The following is a 24,713-nucleotide window of genomic DNA, read 5'->3' as shown; positions in this document are numbered from 1 at the left end:
AACTGGTCTACAGGAACCCAATAAAAATCCTCTTGCCACAAAAAGAAATCTCAGTACGGCAGGGAACCCAGAGGGCCCAATGAATGAGACGCTACCTCTAAAACTAGATTTGTACAATGTGGTTAAATTGAGGCTACATGGGAACCCAGCTATTGTTTTAGAATGCTGTTTGAACCAAAGCATGATCAGTAGTCAAAAGATAAATTGCAGTACAGTCCTGTATTCACTTGAAAACATAGAAATGGGGTTTAGCTAATCCGGGTTTAGGGTTTAGTACATAGTGGAAAACCCAACCTACAAGTAGCATGTTTCAGAGTTGACTGACCTAAAGTTCACCCGTTTCACTCCCAGATGGAGCCCACCTCCCTCCTTACAAGCCAAGTCTTTCTATCCCAGCAGAGTCGTCGCAACCTATCTAAGGACAGGGCAAGAGGTGCAAGAATGGTCATCAAAGACTTTGATCACTCTCTCTGCTGCAATGGCAGCTGGAGCCCCTGCCACCATCATCACAGCAGCAGCAATCCAGGAAAAAAGGAAAAGAAAAGAAAAGAGGAAAGCAACCCCGATTCCCCTGGCGGCCCTCTTCTCTCCCACCCTTGAGCTCAGCCACAGGCGCCTGGCTCTGACTCCAAACAAATGATTAGAAAGCTGGTTATAATTGGATGGGGGGCGGAGGAGGGGCACGCCTGCTGAGAGCCACTTGGATCCAGGATGGGAGAGAGACAAGCAGGGCTGCTGGCAGGAAGACTCTGATCCTCCTTCAGGCAGAAACTGCGCCAGCCACAGGCTGACAGAACAGGCAATTGTAATGGAAAGATGCTGGCTTGTGTTTTGGCTTCCTGGAGCAAATATCTGTGCTCCCTTCCTTTCCACTCCTGAATTGGGAGCAGCAGTAGTATTACAGGCCCCAATTATCCCTTGGAAGAGAAGGGCTTGGCCGCTGGTGCCCCGCAGTTAAACGGTGCAGTTTACAAACTGTAAAATGCAAGGGAACAGAGGCAGCTGGTTTGATGGAGAGATGCTTTCAGCCCAAAGAGATTGTGCAGTTATTCCATCTTGCTTTCTTCAATGGATTGTGGAAAATCTTAATTTTGAAGCACCTCTGAGGTCCACCGAAAAGCCAAATCCATCAGCTGATGCTATTGAGTTGTCCACAGTAATGAAGGACCCACAGTAATTGAGCTTACCTTAAAACAAGTTCAAATTGGCTGAAACTCACCTCATAATATCAAGGGCCACGGTGGTTCGGCCAATGAGGTTACTGTGTGGAAAGAGCTGGGACGTTTTTATGGAGCAGAACAGTTGGAGGTTAGATTTAAGGGAGCTGTGCAGTCTTTTATCTTAAAGGTGCTTTTTCAAAAGGCAACTGGACTGGTTTTTTTTCCCCGTGAGCCTCTCGTCGCAAGAAACTTCATCAGCTGTGATGGTGAGGAGATGGAAGGATAGGACCTGGATGACTGAGAATCTGCAGAGACGTGCAGTGTTTTTGTTTCAAAGGCAAAATGGTGTAATGTTGAGGTGCAACTTTTCTCCTTTGACATTGTCGTGCCTTTCCCTATCACTATGCACCTGCCCTTCACATCTGTTGTACAAGCCCAGATAGCCTTACTATGTTGGAGCCAGGAAGAAAGATCCTTTAGTTTATTTTACCATCTGAAGAGTCTGATTCATAGATGTTACAGAAGGAGAGGCATTAAGATCCCTTTTAGAAATGGGTATGGAGAAAGCTTGATCTGGGGCATGTGAACCTGCCTTCTGCTAAACACCACAGCATTTCTCAACCTTGATGAGTTGAAGATGGGTGGACTTCAACTCCCAGAATCCCCCAGCCAGCCAATCTTCAAGTCACCAAGGTTGAGAAACACTGCTATATCAGATCAGAACATTGGTCCATCTAGCTCAAGTGTTTATGCTTCATCAGAATTCCTCAGATAGGATCTTTCCCCATCCTACTGGGAAATGTCAGAAACTTTTGTACATATAAGATATCCTCTCTCTAATTATGTTTTATCCCCTTTCTCAGTTCCTCAAAAATAATAAGCTTGCTCTCTTTAGAAATAGAACAGGCACTTGGGAGGTCTTAGCCTAAGTTCACAAATAGGGTCAGGGAGTTTTGTAAGATTGTTTACAGTAGGAAGAAGACACTAGGTCCTGCCAAAGGGATGGACACTGAAGGAACAGCAATACTTCTCTGTGTGTCATGTTTGACTGTTAGCTTATCTGAGGCAGTCTTTAACACTCATCAGAGAAAGCAAACAACACAAAATTATCATACAAAAAGGACTCCATGAAAGTCAGCAGAATTAAACTTTCGAGGAAGATATAGCATAGGAAGAGCAGAAGAATAAAATAGAGGAATAAAATATCCAGTGAGAGAAGTGAATATTTGATAGCACCTGGCAAGTGTCGATGGAGATTCTGGATATGAATCATGAACTCCAATAGCCTGAAGTATCATAACAACCTCTCCAGAACAATGGACAAGGTTCTCAACTCCATAGGGAAAACATTGAGGAGAGGTGGGGAAAGAGGGCAGTTATATGAACGGTATTATCACAAAACAGAACTGTAAACAACTTACGATAACAAAGATAATTCCATTTTCCTGATGTACATATTCAAGATATGATAGAAAGATTATCATGGCTCATTAAACTAATTGATGTCTATTCATTCCTGCTTACTCAGTCAGGAGCAAATGAAACTGCTAGAAGAGAATAAACGCTTCAAAAGCTTACAAGTAGGGTAACTCTAAAGTCCTAAATGGGAAGGTAAAGGAACTCGGGGTGCAATTAATGTCTCCAACTATCTTCCCAGTGGATGATAAAGGGACAAGTAGGACAAATAGGAACCTGGCAGTGAACAAGTGACTAAGAAGGTGTTGGAATCAGGAAAGATTTAGATTCTTACACCATGGTGTATCTTGCTGAAAGATAAAACAAGCTGAAGTTGAATGGAATAGACTGAAAAGAGAAATTCTGGAAACCTGGGCCCAAATAATCTTTATGTAGAAGAAAAATGGGCAAAGCTTTAAGAAGCCTTTAGTAGCAAACTCAGTGAGAAGCTTTGGAGTAAAAAGGGAGGTGCAGATATTGTAAACCAAAGCAGGACCTTGTAAATAAGGGAGAACACAAATTGGAATTGGGAAAGATACCCTGTGAATAAGGTGAGGAAAGCAAGGTACAAAAAGAAAGGTTTGCAAGGTAAAAGAAGAGTAAAGGAGATTGTAGCTCCGCTGTGCATAGCAGCTGGGAACATAATGCAAAAGAAGAGAGAAAGCAAAATTGCCTATTATCTTGGTAGCATCTCTTCTCTCAGAAGAGGAATGTATGTATTCCTAAATATGATTAAGGAATGATCTAGGAATGTTAAAAATAAGAACGCATCTTGCTACTCTAAGTGAATTCACATCTCCAGAGTACAATGAATCCCAAAGTGTTGAAGGAGCTGGCAGATATCAGAATTGCTGTGATCTTTGAATATTTCTGGAGAATTCCTGGGCATGGAGGAAAGTTTGGAGGAGAGTTACCAAAATGATAGAAGGTCTGGAAATCAAGTCCTATGGATGCTAAACATGCTTAGCTTGCCACAGGGAGATCTAAGGAAAGCTGTGATAGCAAATATATAAAAAGGCTGTTTTATTCTAAGGTAAGTCTATTCTCTGTTGAAAATGAGAGCAGGTTATAAGAACTAACAAATAGAAATTAGAAATAACATTTAGAGATGAAATATATGGTGGGGGGTGTTCCTCAAAGTACAGTTTCTAAGTACTTAGATGCCAATTTGTGGTGATTTTGAAATGTCCTTGGATGGCTATTTCTTAAGAATGTTTTGATGGATTTATGTAGTGATCATGGAGTCGGACGAACTGGCTTTCTAAGATCCCTTCCTGCTCCTATATACTATGATGCTAAGCTACTGATTTCAATGGACCCTGCGCTCCTATGTTTATATGCAAATTGTGGTAGTCTTAAAACTTTTGTTTTCAGCATCTGTTAAAATTAGGTTCCACAATAATATGTAGGAACAATTGGTGGGAGAGAAAAAGAAGTTATGAATATTCCACTTGGTCATCTAATTCAGAATCTACAGATTCATCCAAGTGACCACAGCCAACATCTAATATTACTTAATTGTATTTTTGTTCTGAAGACTGATGTGTAGCTAAAGCCTACATGTATTTTAATGATGAGTCAGTCCAATTATAGGCCATGGGCACAGTCTCCCACGCTGAATGCTTGTTCAGCATTTCTCTTTAAAAAGAGACACTGAGAAAATTCATCCCACAGCTTTCATTTCAAGAGGGGTGGCTTTTTTCCTGCTGCTGGAGAAAGTTACTCATGAAGCTTCCCCCTAAGTAAAGCTAGTAAGCTCCCGTAGAAATATACAGATTGGTTTCTCTCTTTTCCTCACAAACAGTGCTGCCTTTTCTTCTCTCCAAGTACATATAAAGACTTTGTGACCATTGAGCTTTCTATTTGGAAAAATCTACTCCGGAGAAGAGCCGACTGGAGCCAATGAATAGAGTAGACTGAGATTGGTGGGACTCAGTTAATGTTTAACAAAGTGGTGTGATTCGCCTTTTGTAGAGGATGGGTACAGCTTGTCCTTTCTGTCCAAAGGCATTGTGCTTTGACCAGACCAGGAGGACAAGCTTTAACAAGCATCTACCCGGATCTGATCCACTTTATTCTCTCTTTGCAAGCAGGGCTTGGGGCTTAAGCAATGCATTCTGGGATTTCATTTTGTGGAGTAGGCAATCCCCTCTTCTAGGTCCTTTGTTCTCAGAGGCATTCGGAGGAAGACCTTTGGGGAAGAGGCAGCTCAGCCCGAGAAGAAAGGGCTCATACCCAGTGTTATGTATGGAGCTCCTGCAGGACTGAGAACAATTCCAAGGCATCCTTTTTTCTGTGGGCCCTTTCCAAACCTACTGTTATTCTAGCTGGACAGCACAGCTGGTGGCAGGCTAGGCCTTGCATAGCTCTCTTGAGCAGCCCACTGCCTTCTAAGTCCTACAAACTTCAGAAGCCAGCCAGCCAGCTTTGAGCATTGAGGTGCTTCCCACTCTCCCCCCATTCTGACCCCATCCACTGGCCCAAGCAGCTGCCTGCCCTTTGCTCTGCTGAGGTCAGAGTGCTGACTTAGGGCAATGACTGGCACATCTGCTGCTTTCTGCACAGACCAAAAGGGTTTTTTTTAAAAGTAGGGGAAACACAAAATCAACCAATGATGCTGTTTTTGGTCCTCTAACACTAGTTTTGGTTACAGTTCTGCAGACAGAACAGGGGAAACATTAGCTGCAGTCAATTTACATCTTCCTCTGTTTTTCCCCAATGTTTTGGGAACCAGGTAGTTCAGTGCAAAGGGGCTTATGTTGCTTTCAGCTTCCAATTCCTTGTTTTCTGATGTTTCACTGTCCTGATTCCAGGTTTGAAACAGCTGTTGACATAAGATGGAGGCTGTTCACTCACAGGTTGGTAAGCTCAGTGTTGTACCATGATGACATCACAATGCATGAAAATAATTTTGTGTTCTAGGATAGTGCTTGTCAGTAGCAACGAAGTTGCTCATTAAACACTTATGTTCAGCAAGGATCAGTATATGGGAGATTTGGGGTGAGATCTGGGATGAAGAGAACTCTGTATTTTATTGTTTTCCGATTGTTTTTCAACTTTTCCTATTAGAAAAAGTTGGTACTTTTTGGTACCAACTTGGTACCAACAATGGTAGGATGGCTTCAGCATGGTATCTATCCCCAGTAGTTATTCTAGAGCCTTCCTCTATGATGATGATGATGATGAGAAAGGAAGGAAGGAAGGGGTTATTGCAATAATTACTAGGCTACAGAGCAAATGCCTTCTCATACTAATCAAAATGTTTATAATAATGCACCCAATATCCCTATGAAGACATAGGAGCTAGCATGTGATAGAATCAGAGGAGAGAACAGCAGTTTTACCTTTAACAGTGCAGTGTCTGAGAGTGTATCGGTGGTTTTAGAATTTGCTCTTGGAATGGTGCTGATGGAAACATAAATTGCACTAAGAAAGTTTTCCATTCAAGTTTTATGGATCCTAACTTACTCTAATGGACTTCCACTGAAAAGCAAGGGCCGCATGATGCATTACCAACAAATTTAAACATATTTAAAGTTGGGATTATTTTAAAATTACAAAGCAGTCTCAGGAAATGACTTGATTACCGAAAAAATAATAATGGCTTGGGGGAAGTACCTTTTTATCCCATTTCCCAGATGTTCATTATTCAAAACCCTATTCATTATCTTCCCCTCCACACCTACGCACACATAGTCAAGCATACACACTTGTAACTGCACACTTGTAAATTCACATATTCCAGGTATGTATTTGTTGTCAAAACAAGTTAAGAAGTCTTGCTTCTCCACTCAAAACCACAACTTCCTGAGGCAGCTGGCTTTAATTTAAAAAAATAATAATCACTGGACAACATACTTCAGAAACACAGAGAAAATTCTGTTCCCAGCAGGAGGCCTGCATTGGCTCAATAGTTCTGCCGAATGGCTCCACTTCGTCCCCTCTCCTCCCTCCTCAATTGGGGGAATCCATTTTTTTTAAATAGAACTACTGAAGGACCACCAATTAAACCTCATTCCTATTGGATTATCCATTGGGCCCCGCATTCCATCACATTCCATCACATGCTCTGCATCCTCATCTCCAAGGGATCAATAATACAAGTGGGAGAGGTCTTCAACAGCTCTTCTGTGCAGGCTTCTCTGGCCTTTGCCTTCCCTTCCTATCTCCCCCTTCTTCCAGTTGCACCCCTCCCCCTGCTAGCTGTTTACTCTGAGCCATCCAAATCAAACAAATTCCACCCTGCTTAAGGCGTTCTCCTCCCACAGCCCCTCAGCAAACACCACAGCATGGTTATTCCTCTTGTGTTCCCTGCTTAGTAGAGAGACCTACAGCAACTCAAACCAGCTTTGTTTGGCTTTTCAGGACAAGCCACTGGGAAGGACCAGGCCTTCATGGTTGGCTTCACCAAGTTTCAGAAGTAACACACCAGGGGAAATTAGAACATTATTGGCTGTTAACTCCAACTCTCTCCGGGGTCACCAAGCCTGAAGTCTGAGTTTTAACAACTGGATTGAATGTAAGTTGCAATGGTGCTTTTAAATGTGCAAAAGTATTGCTGGATTCAAACACCACTTTAAAACTTAGCAATTATTCGGTGCTTGTTAAAACATCAAAACCAGAGGTGGTATTCAGCAGGTTCTGACCAATCCTGGAAAACCAATAGTGGAAATTTTGAGTAGTTTGGAGAACTGACAAATACCACTTCTGACTGGCCCCGTCCCCATCTATTCTCTGCCTCCTGAGTCCTACCCAATCAGCTGGGTCTTTTTTTGTTGCCCTGCACAGGAGAACAGAGCTGGAAAGCAGGTTACTGGGATGGGGAGGGAATGGGATTTTGCAGTATCCTTACCCTGTCACGTCCACCAAGCCACATGCATCAAGTCACATCACGCCCACCAAGCCATGCTCACAGAACTGGTAGTAAATTTTTTTGAATCCCACCACTGATCAAGACTACAACTCTCACCATCCCGTCATTGCTCTGACTGCAGTTCATAGAAGCTGTAGCCCAAAACAGATTCTGCAATGTATCAGGCATATCATGCAATGAGATGCAGCCTCCTATAAAAGAGAATATATTGGGCTCTCCTGTTTTTTTGCTGTCAGCTCCAACAAAACTTCCTCATTTGCATGGTTTGATTACATCACGGTTGGGAAATGGAAGCACAGTCATTTCTCCTTCCTTGGTAACTCACAGAAAAAAGGAAAATAGCTGAAGAACATTCAAAGTATGGCTTTTGTGTGCATTCCTGTTCATTTAAAACGTCCTTGTATGTTGACGATAAAACAAGCTTGCCCTGAGATCCCAGGCAGATATTATCACCCTTGATTCCATCTGATCTAGGATATGAATGCTAGTAATCCTCACATCTATATATCTTCTCCACATTACTCATTCTGCTCATTCTACTAAGCAGCATGAGTTAGACCACAGCAGTAACATTGTGTTTGGTTTGGGGATGTCTTGCTTACTTGAGATTGTACCCCAATTAATGAGTATAATAATAAAGAATCTACTAAAAAAGGAAAGTATGAAAGAGCTACATATATTTAAAGCACATTACCTATACTTCTTAGGTTCTTTTCTCCCATTGTACAATAATCACCCAAACTCTCTTCTGTTAGAAGGTTGTTGTTTAATTCCTAATGTAAGCATAACTTCAGAAGGCCAAAATGTTCAACACTCTTTTTCAACATGGCTGCCCTCCAGAGGTCTCACCCCTCTAATTCCCCAGCCAGCATGGTTGTGATTGAGAATTGAGGGAGGACCAAGAGGAGAGGGAAGGTTGTCTTACAGCAAGGCTGTCAAACTCCTGGTCCACGAGCCAGACGCATCACATCCTGGCCATGGCCACACCCAGTTTAGCGAATGGGTGGGGGGGAAGTCCTGGTTTGTCACGTGACGCTGCCATAACAACATGAGTTTGACACCCCTGTCTTACAGAAATCTCCAGAAAAAGTATCCCTGCTGCTGTTTTCTCACTCTCTGGTAAATTAGGCCATGGCAATAGATGGCAATAGGAACATGCTCGGGGACAAAAATGCGGTATAAATAAACAAATGCACAGTGGAAAGAAGAGTGTGCACATATAACATGAAGCAGAAATATTTAAATAATCATTGATATATTTTTTTTAATTCAGTAGCAATTGATGAAACGGCAAAGGTGTTTTCAATACTTACACACATGCTCTGGTTTCTTTTTTTTTTTGCCTTCATTATTCATGTGGTGTCACCTTTGTCATAGCCCAACCCCTCAGGAAAACTGAGCAATGTTATCCTGAACTGACCTGCTGTGAGACTAGTAGCATTTTCATCTTAAGCCAGGACATCCATTTGTCTGAAATGGTATAGGGTTTCCTACCTAGACAGGGGGTTGGACTAGAAGACCTCCAAGGTCCCTCCCAATTCTGTTATTCTATTCTGTTCTCTTCTCTTCTCTTCTCTTCTCTTCTCTTCTTTTCTCTTCCGTTCCATTCCATTCTATTCCTATTCCTATTCCTTTTCTATTCCTTTTCTATTCTATTCCTATTCCTATTCTAGCCAAGAGTAGTTTCAAGGTATGTGGAATCTGTTGTGATAGGTCCTTCATTATTTGCAGGGAAGTGAAGGGACTGCCAGGGTTTGAAGCAGAGGCTGTCGAAGAAGCATGGGGACCGGCAATTAGGGACAGCAAACATGCTGACGTATCGTCTTCTACTGACCCAAGGACAGTTCAACTCTGTAGGAGGAAGGACCAAAAGGCTTTGAAAAGAAAAGCCCGTGGGCCTCCTTAGGGGCTTCTCTTCTAGAAAAGAAGGGACCATAGCCCAGTGGTAAGGCATCTGTTTTCATGTAGAAAATCCCAACCGAGTTTGCAGCATGTCAAGGTAGGAAAGAAAACAGGTACCAAGTGATGCTAAATACTAACCTTCAGTCCCTGCAGAGCTGCTGCCAGCTGCAGGAAGGGCCCCTATGGGCAAATAGCCTGACCAGCTATCATGTGATTTCCTGTCCTTCAACAAATAGGAAGATATTCCTGCTGCCCCCTCCTCCCCCTCTCTCCTCTAGAAAGGAACGTGGGAGAGAAGAGCTAAACGTATTCTTCTGCTGTGCTGTATGTTGGATTCATTCAATGCAACACCCAAACAGAGGTTGGCCTGTTTGTCTCTTAGCGGTCTGTGCAAACCTCATTGATCAGGGCTCATTCTGAAACTCAGGGTTGAGCAAATCTTGGCTTTGCATGTCCCATAAATGGAGCCATAGCATCCTGGCACAGTATTTCATTCACCTTGGCACGAAGGCTCCAGGGCTGCTGCTATACTATTTCATATGTTCCAGAACAAATATGTAATTTATTCTTATTTACTGTTCCAGATTCCTGCTCTGACTACCTGCCCTGTTGATAGATTGGATAAGAGGAACATTCAGCATTAGATTTCAGGGAGACTGCCTGTCCCAAGTGATTGCTTCCAGATAAGCTGGATTCAGCTCCCTTCATCCACTGTTGGCTAGGAACGATGTGTGCTGTCACCCATCCCAATCTGAGCATTTGTTAAATCTTCAAGCCCCATCCTGCTACTTTTAATAAAATGATGCCTTTTCCCTAGTCTGCAGAAAAGTGTAGTTAAAGGAGTCACCAGAAACAATTCATCCCCTCACACCTCCACTGATGTCATATATATGTATCTTGGATATGCAATGGCATTTATAGAGGCAAGCAGGCAATAGTCTTGAATTTCAGTGATATCTCAAACAGGCCACTGTTGGAGGATTTTTAGTAATTCAAGTTTTCCGGTCATCTAGAACATTTTTTTCTTTGTGGGTTCTAACCTCAAGCATCTATTAAGGACACAAAAATAATAGTCCATATTGAAAAGAATATTTGTGGATCTTAAAGTGGACAAACCTTTATGCATGAAGATATACGATAACAGAGTAATCCAAAGTTTATTTTTAGGACCAGAAACATATAACCTTCAAAATGTTTAATTGCGGCCACTCATTCAGCTCTGTTTCAAATTTTAAGAGTTATTTGAACTTTTGACTTCCAAAACTTGTATTATAACTACTACTACACATAATCTTACTGAGGGAGAGCGCGAGATTAAATTCACATCCTGTGAACTTAGCTACGGTTTGCTCAGCCATAGTTTGTTGAATAAACCATAATTTATGTTAAATAATCAATTACAAGATAAGGTTCAATCAGTAAGAGAAGTGAAAACCAAATCAATCATATTGTGGCTTAAAGCAAAACTGTGATCTAAATTATGAGTGAATTTCATTCTTTCTCTACTGGCAACTCAACCTGCATTCCATTTGTTTTGCCTGCAGAATTCCAGAGATAAAACTTAGAGCAATTGCGGACTTGGAAACTCAAAGAAGTGGAGAAGGCAGGAAATATTTAAGGGAAAGCAATAACAACCAACAGTTAAGCTCAGACTTTTTTTCTCCAAATTTTTCACTTGGGAGATATTTCTTGGAGGAGGAGGAAGACAAGGAGTGGGGAGAAAGATCTGTGAATATAAATATAAAAATATAATAATATATATAAAAAATATAAATATATAAGTAAAGATCTATGTATAAAATGTAGTTTGATCTTAGGTGATTAATCTCCAAAGAGTAACTCTGGTTGGCATTTTTTCAGGAAAAATAAAGAAAAGTACTTCCAGAATTCTGAATGCTAATGACTGCCTTGAAATAAGAAAACTATATTTATGTTCTATGTTATTATGTATTACTTACTTTTAAACGTCTGATTTGTTTTTATATCCCAAATGATCTGAGCAGCTTTATTAAAACTAAACACGAACACTTCAGTTGGGTGAATATTAAACAATAGAACTGTACAAACTTAGCCAAAGTATGAACTAAGTTTTGTCCTTAAGCCCTTCCAAAGTTTCAGATCAAATAAATCAAGTGAATGAATCAAAACAGTGTATTATAGCATTAAGCCCAGACAGTAAAATATCTAATAGTAGAACTATTGCAGATATGCATTTGTACATACATATATAAAACAGAAATCAATGAATGTAGGGTCTAAAAATAAGAGCATGTATAATAGAATAAATATAATAAAAATTGTTGAATAAAATGGATATTCAAACACAATTGCAACATAAATGGTAGCACAAAACTGGAGGATTTGAGAGGATATTTTGAGTCCTTGTCCATAAGAAATACTGCTAAGTAGAAATCACTCTTCCTGCTTGAAAATTTTAAGACTGGATAAATGAAAGTCTGTCTAGAGTCCTTATACGCAGAGCAGTGTAACGTATACATAGAATAGCAGAATTCCTATTGAGCTGTTACCACATAGACATAATTGAAGAGACATGGGAGTATTCTTAAAAGCATCCCAAAAGGACTGCTAAGGACAATGAATCCGGTCTCGCTAAAAGTGAAGGCTTTATGAAATTTTAGAATTACATGGATGATTTAAAAAAAGAGACTGGAGCAAACCCTTTTGGTAGAATCTGGTAAATAATGCGATGTGACAACTTGCTTAAATTTGTTTGGAGATCTAGACCAAATTCATTGTTTGAGGGCAATTCTTGCATTGTCAGAACCTAATAAGCATACATTTTCCATAGAGAAGTCCAATAAGTGTATTTTATCTTGAGGTTTCTTAAGCCATTTTTATTTTATTTATTACGTTCACTAAATTATTACATATTATTAAATTTATAGGCCGCCCATCTCACCATTCAAGCCATAATGACATGAACGAATAAGCACTAAAGGGGCCAGATATGTAGGGATCAACTTTAGCCAAGAGTTTATTAGAAACCATGCTGTAGCATCCAATAAGACTACAGCTGTCTTTACACATATGAGAGTATTTCTGATACTTTTTGGAACCATCCGTATGGCTCTAATAAATTTATTTTGAATTGATTCAAAACTACTAGACTTTCTTGAAAGTTTTAAGAATAGTAAAGCATCTGCTCTGTTTTTAATATCCTAACTGATTTGAGCAGTTTTATTAAAATTGCATTCAAAAACTTCAGTTGGATTGAGTGGGTATTAAATAAGTTAGCTAGCTAGGCTTCTGATTCTTCTTAAGCCCCCTCCAAAGATTCAGGACAGAGACAAAGCAGCTCCCCAGAGAGTCCAGGAATAACGATTCCAGGGTATTTCCTTGCAGTTTAGATGCTGCTGGGAATAGAGATCTTGATACTGAGCCAAGAGCCTACTCAAGTCTTGGTCCTTCGGGATCAGAAAGGATATCATTATTTATTCATACCCCCATATCATTGGTTAAACTGGGAAAAGCTTGAAGATATTGGATGAAGATCATACATAATGCAGCAACATTTTTTTTAGAAAAAACACATAATTTATATTTATTCACTGACAGATGTCAGGAATAAATATCTCCAGTTTAGAACAGCTGAATAAAAGCTAGGGGAAACAAGCTCTGTGTTGCATTCCAATATTTATGTCTGCATTTAACATCGTATATTCTTAATGTAGCAGCTGCTGATTTCATGTCATGCCAAATTCAAAGTGGAACATAAAAATGTGACTGATTTCCAATCAAACCACTGATTTTCAATATTACCATCACTGAACTCCAATCTAAAATATACGGGTTTCAGCTCTTACAAAGCTTATAATCTTTCAGCGAGCTATGGTTCTTTCCCCAGGCAATGGTTATCAGCTTGAAGCCAACTATTCCCTGCTCAAGAAGACCAATTCCAATGCCATCAGACACCTACACATTGACACTGCACAGAGAGTTGTCTTCCAGTAAGACAATAGTAATGGGAGACTTCAATTATCCTGATATCAATTGGAAAACTAATTTTGCACCAAGTGAGAAATCAAGCAAGTTCCTAACCAACCTAGCTGACAACTTTGTTGTCCAAAAGGTAGAGGGTGAAACTAGAGGGACAGCCATACTGGGCTTAATTCTTACAAACAGACAAGAAGTGATAGAGGGAGTTGAAACTGCAGGAACCTTGGGTGATAGTGACCATGTCATACTAGAATTCAACATAACACAAACACAAGCAACTGAACATAATGACACCAGAGTCTTGGATTTTAAAAGAGCTGATTTCAATAAACTCAGAGAGAACTTGGGAAAGATTCCATGGATGAAAATCCTAAAGGAGAAAACAACTCAAGAATCTTGGGAAACTCTAAAAAGTATGATCATAGAAGCCCAGGCCAGCACAATACCACTGAGAAAGAAAAACAAGAAATCCAAGAAGAAACCAGCATGGCTACACAAAGATCTCTCTGGCAAATTGAAAGAAAAAAAAGGACAAGTACAAAAAAATGGAAAGAAGGACATACAACTAGGGCAGAATATCAGCAGATAGCCAGAATCTGCAAAGACAAAGTCAGGGTAGCAAAGATTCAGAACGAACAAAGATTTGCAACAAAAGTCAAAGATAATTAAAAAAAAGTTTCCTCCAATATATAAATAACAAGAAAAAAAATCAAGGAAACAGTTGGTCCACTAAAGAGAGAAGATGGCAAGGAAGTAACAGGCAACAGAGAGAAAGCAGAACTGCTTAACTCATTCTTTGCATCCATCTTCATGCAAAAAGAAACTATAGTTCAACCCACCAAAAACATAACTGTAAAAGACAGACCAGAAATAAAAGTTAAAATAAGCAAAAAAATAGAGAACACCTGTCTGATCTTGATGAAAACAAATCACCGGGGCCTGATGGATTACATCCCAGAGTTTTAAAGGAGCTGGCAGAGGTCATCTCAGAACCACTGCACCATATCTTTAAAAAATCCTGGAGCACCAGGGAACTACCAGAGGACTGGAAAAGAGCTGATGTGGTTCCCATCTTCAAAAAAGGAAAAAAAACAGACCCAGGAAACTATAGACCAATCAGCCTAACTTCAATACCCGGGAAGATACTGGAAAAGATAATAAAAAAACATATCTGCCAACATCTAGAAACAAGTAAAGTAATAACTAGCAGTCAGCACGGGCTTGTTAAAAACAGATCATGCCAAACCAATCTTATTTCATTCTTCAACAAAGTGACTAAATTAGTAGACCAGCAAAATACTGTGGACATAATATATTTAGATTTCAGCAAGGCATTCGACAAAGTAGACCACAACCTACTTCTTAGTAAGCTAGAAAAAAGTGGAATAGATAGCACCACCACTAGATGGATTCGCAACTGGCTGGCAAACCATACTCAACGAGTAGTCCTTAATGGGTCTAAGTCTACATAAAGGGAAGTAAGCAGTGGGGTGCCACAAGGTTCCGTCTTAGGCCCAGTACTCTTCAATATCTTCATTAACGACTTAGATGAAGGAATAGAAGGGGAACTTACCAAATTTGCAGATGATACTAAGCTGGCAGGAATAGCTAACACCCAAGAAGATAGGCTCAAGATCCAGATGGATCTTGACAGACTAGAACACTGGGCCATATCTAACAAAATGAAATTCAATGTAGAGAAAAGTAAAGTCCTACACTTGGGCAAGAAAAACCAAAAGTGCACATATAGACTGGGTGAAACCAGGCTCAATAGCAGTAGCTGTGAGAGGGATCTTGGAGTCTTAGTGGACAACCAGCTAAATATGAGCCAGCAATGTGCAGCAGCAGCCAAAAAAGCCAATGCAATCCTAAGTTGTATTAACAAGAGGGATACAGTCAAGATCAAGGGAAGTACTAATACCACTCTATAAAGCCTTAGTAAGACCACGCCTAGAGTACTGCATCCAGTTTTGGTCACCACATTATAAAAAAAGATGTTGAGGCTCTAGAAAAAGTACAGAGAAGAGCAACCAGGATGATTAGGGGACTGGAGGCTAAAAAATACAATGAACGGTTACAGGAACTGGGCTTGGCTAGTCTAGTAAAGAGAAGGACCAGGGGAGATATGATAGTGGTCTTCCAATATTTGAGGGGCTGCCACAGGGAGGAAGGGGTCAAGCTATTTTCTAAAGCTCCTGTAGGCCAGGCAAGGAATAATGCATGGAAACTGAACAAGGAGAGATTTAACCTGGAAACAAGGAGAAACTTTCTGACAGTGAGAACAATCAACCAATGGAACAGCTTGCCCTCGGAAGTTGTGGGAGCCCCACCAGTTGAGACTTTCAAGAAGAGATTGGACTGCCATTTGTCAGAAATGGTGTAGGGTCTCACGCTTGGGTGGGGGGTTGGACTAGATGACCTACAAGGTCCCTTCCAACTCTGATTATCTAAGACAACTTTACTAATCAGCTAAGTTGCCATTTAGTACCTAAGTGCCAAACAGAGCAGGTTCATGATCATATAGCAATCTACAGTAAAGTGTATTATGTTTTTACTTAAATTACAATAATTATGAATCAGCACATATGGATCTATCTCTTCTTTCATCTTTCATATATGTGCAATGTGTACCTTCTTTTCAGGCAATGGAAAAATACAGTAGCCCATCCGCACACAAGAAATGCTGCTATCTCTAGCCACGAAATTACATTTGGACAAACCAGATTGAGAAAACAATTCCCTTATTTCAGCACTCACATTCCACCAAACATTTATCAATTTAAGTTAATCATCATGCTGCATTCTCTTATCCTCACAGATCCTCTTCTTTGAATGCCAAGTAAAGAGCAAAAACTATTAAATTTCTCAATAGCACAAAATTCAACACATTGACATCTTCCCAAAAAGTCAATGAAACCCAAGATAATTAATTTATTTGCAAAGAATGTGGAGGAAGATAGTTAATCCAAAGTTCAGATTTTTAAAAAAATAAAGCCTCACCTCTCCTAAGGACTAATCAGTAGAAAGTTTTGAATAAACAGGATGGACTTTCCTGCTTATTCAAAATGAACTTTGCTGTTTTCCTTGAAAAAGATTGAGAATAAAAAGATAAAGATGCCCTTGAATCAAGCTTATCTAACTGATAACTAGAAAAAAGTGTCAGCCCCATTGTATAAATCAAATGAGCTTAGCTATAATAATAGACTCTTGCAAGTTAAGAATCTTCTCTCTTTCTATTCTGGTGAATCAGGGCAGTGTCTAGCCAAACTGCCTCCAAATATTATCTAATTTCCCTGAACCTAAAACATGTTCTAGCTTCTTTTGTTTGGAGGTGAAAATGCTTCGAATATCATTTTCCTTACGTTCTTCAAAATGTCCATACAGTTTTCCTGATAACATATAAAAGCAATCTACTACTCCTTTCCACCATGTTTTAAAAATTTGTTTTTCAGCCTGGAATGTGCTGCTGTTCTGACATCCAAAGACTTGACCCAACTTAGTTTCCAAGTCCAGACAAGCTCAACCCTGTGCTCTGCTTTTATATTCCTGGACCTTAGATATTACGGAATTTCAAGGGATTCAGTAGTGAAACTGAGCTTTTGCACAGCAAGTCGATTTCCCCCCTCATCTACCTATTTGTGCTTTTGCTCCTGTTAAACTGCGGATGGGTCTACTATCCCCGCAGAACACTAAGAACGGCTCACCAGTCAGACTGGACAAAAAGGTAATATAAGAAAGTAAAGAAGATGACCTTGTCAGAGATATGCAGGAACAGTTAACATTTGGAAGCTGCTTAGGAAGATGCCTCCCTAGTTCCATCTGATTTGCATTTTTTTGTTATTATAACCAATCTCAACAAACGTAGCTCTAGGCTTCCTGCAGAGATGATTTCCTGGCCTGGTCTACCTAATGAGGCTGATATGTAAACAGCTTAATTTGTTCAGACATCTACAGTAGGATCACTTGACCAAAGTGAGACTTTCTGGGAGAAAATGTATGCTTCGGTTCAGTTTACTTAGACTCAGGAAACTAGCCTAGTCCTCTCCAAACACTTTCAAGTGTATCATTCTCTGAAGTGATTGGGGATGGAAGGAGTTGTAGTCTTAAGCCTCTGCTGGACGACAGAGGAAGAAAAACTGTTTTGCGACATGCAAAGCCATTGCTGAGGAGACTGAACCATGGGCACCAAGGACTGAAGCCCATGATTTCAAGGGTAAAAGGCTTCAAGGGTTGTCTACCATACTTTTGTCCAATTAATGCAAGCACTAGGTGCAGGGAAGCAGTAAAGTATTGAGTGTGTGGGGGAATTAGAGCTGCTTAACTTCACGATTCCACATTTGCTTGTCTTTTTATGACAGCCTTTTAAAGGGCTCTAATGAGAGCTACAGCCAGTTTATGGTCTTGCTGGCAGAGATAGCCCTCAGCTAATTACAGCAGCAATTTGCAAGCAAGCTGCCTCCCTGGCAGGGACACTCAGCTAAGGACAGACATGGCAGACGATAGCTGTACCAAGAGCAGGAGACCTTGAGCCAGAGCAAATGGGCAGGGGAGTGCGGGGACAGTGCCCAAATCACTCCTTTTGCTCTTGTTTGGGGCAGCTCTTCCTAGACAGAACCAGGATGAATTATATTAGTTCTGAAGTAAAAATTAGAACACAGTTAAATTTAGATTGTAGCTTGGCCCCACAATTTGATTTCAAAGCCAGGCTGTAGCCCAGGCATATCTAGGTGGAATTCCCTTAAGCATGCAAAAGCTCCTCCAATTCAGAATGACTATCCTTTACTTTTGTTGGGCCAGCTGGTTCCTTTACCTAAGCTGTCCTGATTTCAAGGCCTTTGATATATTTCTAGTAATTCACCTTGACATTCAAGCCAATTTGCTGATCTGTTCCATTTTAAAGAAATGTTGTGTGTGTCTATGGGGGGAGGGGGACCCTAGCACTTTATTCTGGTGGACAAAGATACCTCTCAGCTCTACAGTACCTATCTATCACATAGCACATATTTTATCTGAAATAGTTTTCATTCTACTGTATTCTTCAGGCTATTTCGTTTAGATTTTCTCATCAAGACCAGAACTTAAGTTATGGCTTTTTGGAAGCATACTGGCTTCACCTACTTCTTGACTACATCACATCCTCATAAATAATTTGTCAGTCCTCAAACTTTCCTCGTTTTTGGATTATTTCACTCCATACTTCACTGGGAAACTTCTGAAAAATTAGGGACTGCAAAAGTGTCCAGACGTTTGGCTGCAAAAATGCTATACAGCATGGCTGAATTTTTCCAACTAATTTGGAAGGGGAATGTGGGGGAATTTAAAAGTTGGTCTTTTAATGGGTCTCTGAAAGGCAAATTAATACCACCACCCCCAACTCCTACAAATGAGCCAAACTCACCCTATCAAAATCACATGGCTGAAATGGGGCTGTTTGCCATTCAATGATTGGCATGATCTCAGGGTGCTGGCTGGGCCACAAATGTGAAGGTGGTGCCCACAGGTTGCTCACAATTTTTCTAAACTAAACAGCACTGTAGGGGTAGGAAGTCTGGCACCCTATAGAAGCTCTGAACAAAAACTAGGATAGTGTAGTGGTTAAAGCATAGTACTTAGTTTGTGTGATTTAGGCTATTCACTGATTTGGACTATTCACTGGCAAGCTCTCAGAACTATGCACATAATTTCTTGGAAATTCAGTAGCCCCACAGCACTTCAAAACAGATTCTTAGGTTGAAACTGCTAACACTGGCAAATATATGGAGCAAAAATTGCAACAGTGATTTGAGCAATATCTTATAACATTATTTACATTGAAAAGCTTATTTTGTTTTGTCCTGAATATGGACAAAAGGGGACAACGCGTTGCAGGAGCCAAATTAAGCCAGGTTCCAAAAATGTGTTTGCTGACATCTGTGCCCTCCCATTATGTGTATTAAGAGGAGCCACCAGAGGCATTGGCAGATGATCAAGCTCAGATAGTCACTTTAAACATCTGTACCTTTAAATGTCTGATAACAATAACAAAGCACTGACTGTATCTGACAAGGCTTCCTGTGTGCAGGTCAGCATGCTTTTAAAGATCACCCAGCCTTGCCTGCCAGCAGAGAGCTTGCCTAGATAAGGCTCCCAGCTCCGGGGCCCCGCCTGGAACATTTCCCTAAATAGTGCTTCTATTCTGGAGGGAGCAGAGCTCGCAAGCAGCACGCCTGAAATCTGCATGTGAGTAAGAGGTGCTTAATTTCAAAGTAATTATAGCACTCCATATAAATGTTTGCTCGGGAATATGCATTCGCTGAGGTGAATATGCATTTGCCTCGCTCCAATGTCAAACAGTTTATGCACTTAGGATTTTCCACCCTAATTACCTAGCCAAGTAGCAGGAAGCATAAAGTCTTCCGTCCCTATAGAAGCTGTCATTGTAATTCTCTTTGGAGCCCACCCTTCCCGTTCTGTGTTATCTCACTTTGGTCCACTCAATCCCTCCTCTGAATTAATGTTCAGACCCACCATATTTGCCTTTTTGTCTGCTCCATTTTGATTTGATTTGATGACTATATTTCATTTCTCTGTGCTTTTAGACTTTAGTGCCATGCCAGTCTCAGAAGAAGTCCCCAAAGTTGTAGTATGTTTGCATGCTATCATAAAAACTGTCCTTGAGCTGGACCAATCTCCCAGTGCCAGACCCAGACTGGCCACGTAGTACTTCCAATAACTCCAACAGGCTTTTGCTTCCAGGAACACCACTTTCATTAACCTCAGGGTGATTTACATTGTAAATTCAGGTGGCAATAGAGCAGAGCAGAGCAGAACAGAACAGAATTCCTTATTGGCCAAGTGTGATTGGACACACAAGGAATTTGTCTTTGGTGCACAAGCTCTCAGTGTACGTAAAAGTTATAAGTGATCAATCATGATCATAGTCATCATAAAAGTGCATTCATCATAAATCATAAGACACAACACTTAGCGAGAGTCATAGGATACTAAATAAGCAATCAACATAAAACACACTAGAAAACTAAATAAAAACTAAAGAAAACCATATAAATTGTAAAGATACAAGGAACAAAATTATACTCATAAGTAGAAAAGGAGATAGGTAATAGGAAAGGTGAGAATAATAATAGTAATACAGCCTTACTATATAGTTTGGCAGTGTTTTGGGAATTAGTTGTTTAGAACAGTGATGGCATATACGGGGGTGCGGGGAGAGACTGTCCTTGTGTCTGGTTGTTCTGGTGTGCAATGCCCTATAGCATCGTTTTGAGGGTAGAAGTTGAAACAATTTACATTCAGGATGTGAAGGATTCTGTAGATATTTTCACAACCCCCTTTTTCACTCTTGCAGTATACAGGTCCCCAATGGAAGGCAGGTGGCAACTCGCCACAGTGGACAATGGACCAAAGGAACTGGAGCTGTCTTGGGTTTCAGAAGCCAGCCCAACAGCAAAATTGAAGAGTTTTGCTCTCCTGATGCGATGGAACTTCCTGAAGCGAACAAGTCCCAGTGATGAATATGAGCACATTATATGCTTCTCTGCCTCCGTTATTTCTCTGCCTAATTACACCATCGCCCTGGCCTAGGATTCATGTCCCTGACGGACATGGATCCTAGGCCAGGGCGATGGTGTAATTAGGCAGCTGCTATAGTTGAAGACTCATATCAAGAAGGTTCCTCCCTCCCAGAAAATGGGAGATTTTTGTTCTTTTGGTGGGGGAGGACCGAGCACTGAAATTTGCTAGAAGCCGTTCCTCCTCCCCAAAGTGGCATTCAGGGAATGAAATGATCAGATGGAATCCAATCTTGGGCCCTGTAACCCTATTTTAAAAGAGGAATTTGTATGAAAGGTGTGGAGTCTTTTGCTTGGTGATTCCTGGACAGTTAAAATAAAGTAAAATCTACAGAGAAAGCCAATAGCAGCAATACATGCACTACTAGGGAAATAAAAGCAAAGGGGGAGAACTTGTCCCCAACCTTAAAAATTATCATTGAAAGTATAATGCTTTATCTACAAACTCGTCCAATGTTAGCATTCTTTAATCTGTAGCCCTTAATCTGTTCTTATTGACTTACTGGTGAAAGAAGGGAAGAGTGGCAACCTGGAAGTTGCTAGTACTGTAGTAAGAGCCTTACATGCAAAGTTGCCAATGCAGGTATATACAGGTAGTCCTCAACGTACGACCACAATTGAGGCCAAAACCTGTGTTGTTAAGTGAGAAATGTGTTAAGTGAGTTTTGCCCCCTTTTTACAACTTCTCTTGCCACATGTGTTAACTGAATCACTGCAGCTGTTAAATTAGTCACACGGTTGTTAAGTGAATCTGGTTTCCCCATTGATTTTGCTCATCAGGAGGTCGCAAAGGGGGAATCACATGGCCCCCCCGGGACACTGCAACCGTCATAAATGTGAATCAGCTGTCAAGCAACTGAATATAAATGACGTGACCACGGAGATGCTGCAATGGCCATAAGTGTGAAAAATGGTCTTAAGTCATTTTTTTCAGTGCTGTTGTAACTTCGAACGGTCCCTAAATGAACTTTGTAAGTTGAGAACTACTTGTATATGATGAGAAACACAGAGGCCTTTTCTGTTTCAGGGCATCTGTTTCATCCCAAACATGCTGTCAAAAGACAGCAGCAACCTGCTGGTGAACTGAGAATGTATTAAATCTATGTGTTTCGTGCTAATACATACTCCAGATGCACCTTCTGTTAATAAATGTGCTCTTTAGCATCATCTAAATATTATCTGAGGATTTAGGAGTGTATGAAGAAGCAGAAAGAAAGAAAAAAAACCCTTCTCCATGCTTCTTCCATACTCTTTTCAATTAAAAGTATGACTCTGTTTTAAAAAACAAAAAAGCTCATCCTTGAGGTAAGCTTGATTCCTGGTAATTTAAGGGATTTATTGTTGTTTTCTTGGCAGGGCTACAAAAATGGTTTGGCATGGCCTTCTTTTTCCAGGATGGTTGCCTACAGATTTTATTTGTTAATTTTTATTTCCCGCCTTTTCTTCAGTTGAGACTGTACTCCTTCCTCCTCCTCCTGTTCTCCACAGCCAGCACTTCCTGAGCTGGTTGGGCTGAGAGAGAGAGAGAGACTGGCTGGTCCAAAATCACCCAGCGAGCTCCTGTTGGCGAAGATGGAGCAGAACCTCCGGCTTAAGATATGGGCTGGTCTTAGTCCAATATCTTAACCAACATAACTCATTGGGACCCATCTTTGCTTTTCATCTTTCGGATCTGATCTAGGGATTCCCATTCGCTGGAGTTTTCTGATTGTAATGTTTACCAGAGACCCACTCTGCTTATTTTAACTTCTTACAAAGGAGGAAAAACAAGATGAGATATGCCTTAGTAGAGAGAAGGGGATCCTGCAGCTCCCGAAGGAGAAAAACAGGATATGAACAGAGAGAACCCAAAGACCACAGTTACCTGGAGACAGAGCCAACACTAATCCCCCATTCTGGGAGCCTATTGATATGGAGAGTTTTATCTGAAAGGAAGATACTCCACTGTGGCTTGGTGGAGGGGTGAGGCTGTGCTTGCTTTGGAATGTGAGTTTGTTTGGATGCAGTTTCATTTGAAGGAGGAGGTTTTAATCAGGGGCTTCAATAGCCCCAGTTCAGCATGGAAAATTGGCTTGGAGGGGGCTGCCATCCATTAATTAGCCCTTTTTGGAGCCTCTCGGTGGATTTTTCCTTGATCAGGTGGTGTGCCCTTCCTGGTTCACTATCCACATCTTGATTGCATCCACATCTGTTCACTCAAGGGCCATGAGATAATGTCTAATATACCAAGGTAGCCCAAGAAGGTACATCTCGTAGCTAGCTTGGAAAGATCAGCCATCACCATGGCCTAAAATGTTGTCTTCCCAGGACTGAACCAATCCGTTCCATCTTGCAGGGGAAAATAAAGCATTAAAATGAAAGCCTTGTTGCTGGATGGTATGGAAAGGGAGAGGAGGCCAATGTGGATAACCTTCCATACATCCTGATAACACTCAGACAGTTTGGCTCCTCCAAAGATCGTTGGGTGTGACAGAGCCTGAGGGAAAACTTCTGCTATTGTTCTTGTGTGTGTGTGTGTGTGGGTGCAAAATAGGGAGGAATGACCATCCCCACCATCTCACTATCTCCTTCAGCAAGCTTACATCTGACTCCCCTAGCCACTTTCCTAGACCCTCTTTTCCCAGTTGCCAGAACTGGCTTTACACTGATTAGGAACAATGGGAGGCAGGAGGAGGTTGGTGGGGAGATGGCTATAGGCAGAAGAAAAGGTTTCCAAGAGAGGTTTTTCAGTAAAAACAATCCAAAGTTCCTGGGATTCTCTAAATGTTTGCTCCTATTTTGATAGTTGGGAGAGGGTGTGAACCTCAGCAGTCAGGTTTGTCATACACATATGGTTAAAGCATGTTCATTAAAAAAAATACCTTGAAAAATATACAGTTTATGGGTAACCTTCCACAGATAATTTTAATTAGAATTTGCATGCGGTTTTTAAAAGGTGGGAGAAGGGAGATAGAAAACTATAATATATTCTGTTCTGATTTTATCTCGGTTGCGTATCTTGCAATTGCCTTATTAGAACACCATCTTGAAAATGCTAACACTTTTGCACGCGCGCACACACCCTGAAAGCATCTTTCACATATTTGCCTTACGTTCTACTCACTTCCTCACCCTCTTTTTCTCTCTGAGCTGTTATCTTGTACAATCTAAGACTTCCTCTCCCAATTCCACAACCTTCCCCAGATGTGTTTCTCAACCTCAGCTACTTTAACTCTGGAGTCCACACATCTTAAAGTTGCTGCAATTGAAAAACAATGAGTTAGGTTATTCCCACCACCACCACCACCACCACCACCACCACCAGTGTTATCTGGGGAATGATCTTGCAGAAAGACTAACTTTATAACATCCTACTAATCACAGACACTGGAGTGACCCTTAAATTCCCATAATGATTTTTGGGCCACAATTATGATACTTGTTCTGTGACAAGTCCTCAGAGTGTGATGCAAGTAAATCAGACCCACTTTTTTGGTCATTTTTCTGCCTTTATCAAGAATAACATTTAGAAGTCTCAGTCTGGTGGCACAGATTAGTGGATCACGTTACTTCCCAAATTACCTATTATTAAAATGAAGTTTGCTCATTGGATCCTAGAAACTGATATCCCTAAAGAATAACGAAGCAAGCTAATACCCCCCCCCCCGCGCCTTATCTGAAGCTCTTCATGCAGCAGTGGATCCCCCGCAGGTGCAAGATCATGCCTTTTTACATGAATATTCATTTTGTCAGACGTACTCAAAGAAATTAAAAATCTGCATAATTCGGATGAAAGTATTCCTTCTCTTTCTCCTT

General features: G+C 40.8%; 1 long non-coding RNA gene across 1 annotated transcript; it reads left to right on the top strand.

The window, feature by feature from the left end:
* Positions 1 to 4,681: 4,681 nt before the first annotated feature.
* LOC148126895 (uncharacterized) lies at positions 4,682 to 9,338 on the top strand. The gene is made up of 4 exons (XR_015741415.1): positions 4,682 to 4,752; positions 5,429 to 5,473; positions 6,981 to 7,134; positions 9,220 to 9,338. It is a non-coding gene; the product is annotated as an uncharacterized LOC148126895 (long non-coding RNA).
* Positions 9,339 to 24,713: the final 15,375 nt, after the last annotated feature.

Source organism: Pseudonaja textilis, chromosome 2 (assembly GCF_049901715.1).
Source record: "Pseudonaja textilis isolate UNSWEBS1 chromosome 2, rPseTex1.2, whole genome shotgun sequence".
NCBI lineage: Eukaryota > Metazoa > Chordata > Lepidosauria > Squamata > Elapidae > Pseudonaja > Pseudonaja textilis.
The sequence above is the reverse complement of the archived record's forward strand: the minus strand, read 5'-3'. Positions and strand labels throughout refer to the sequence as shown.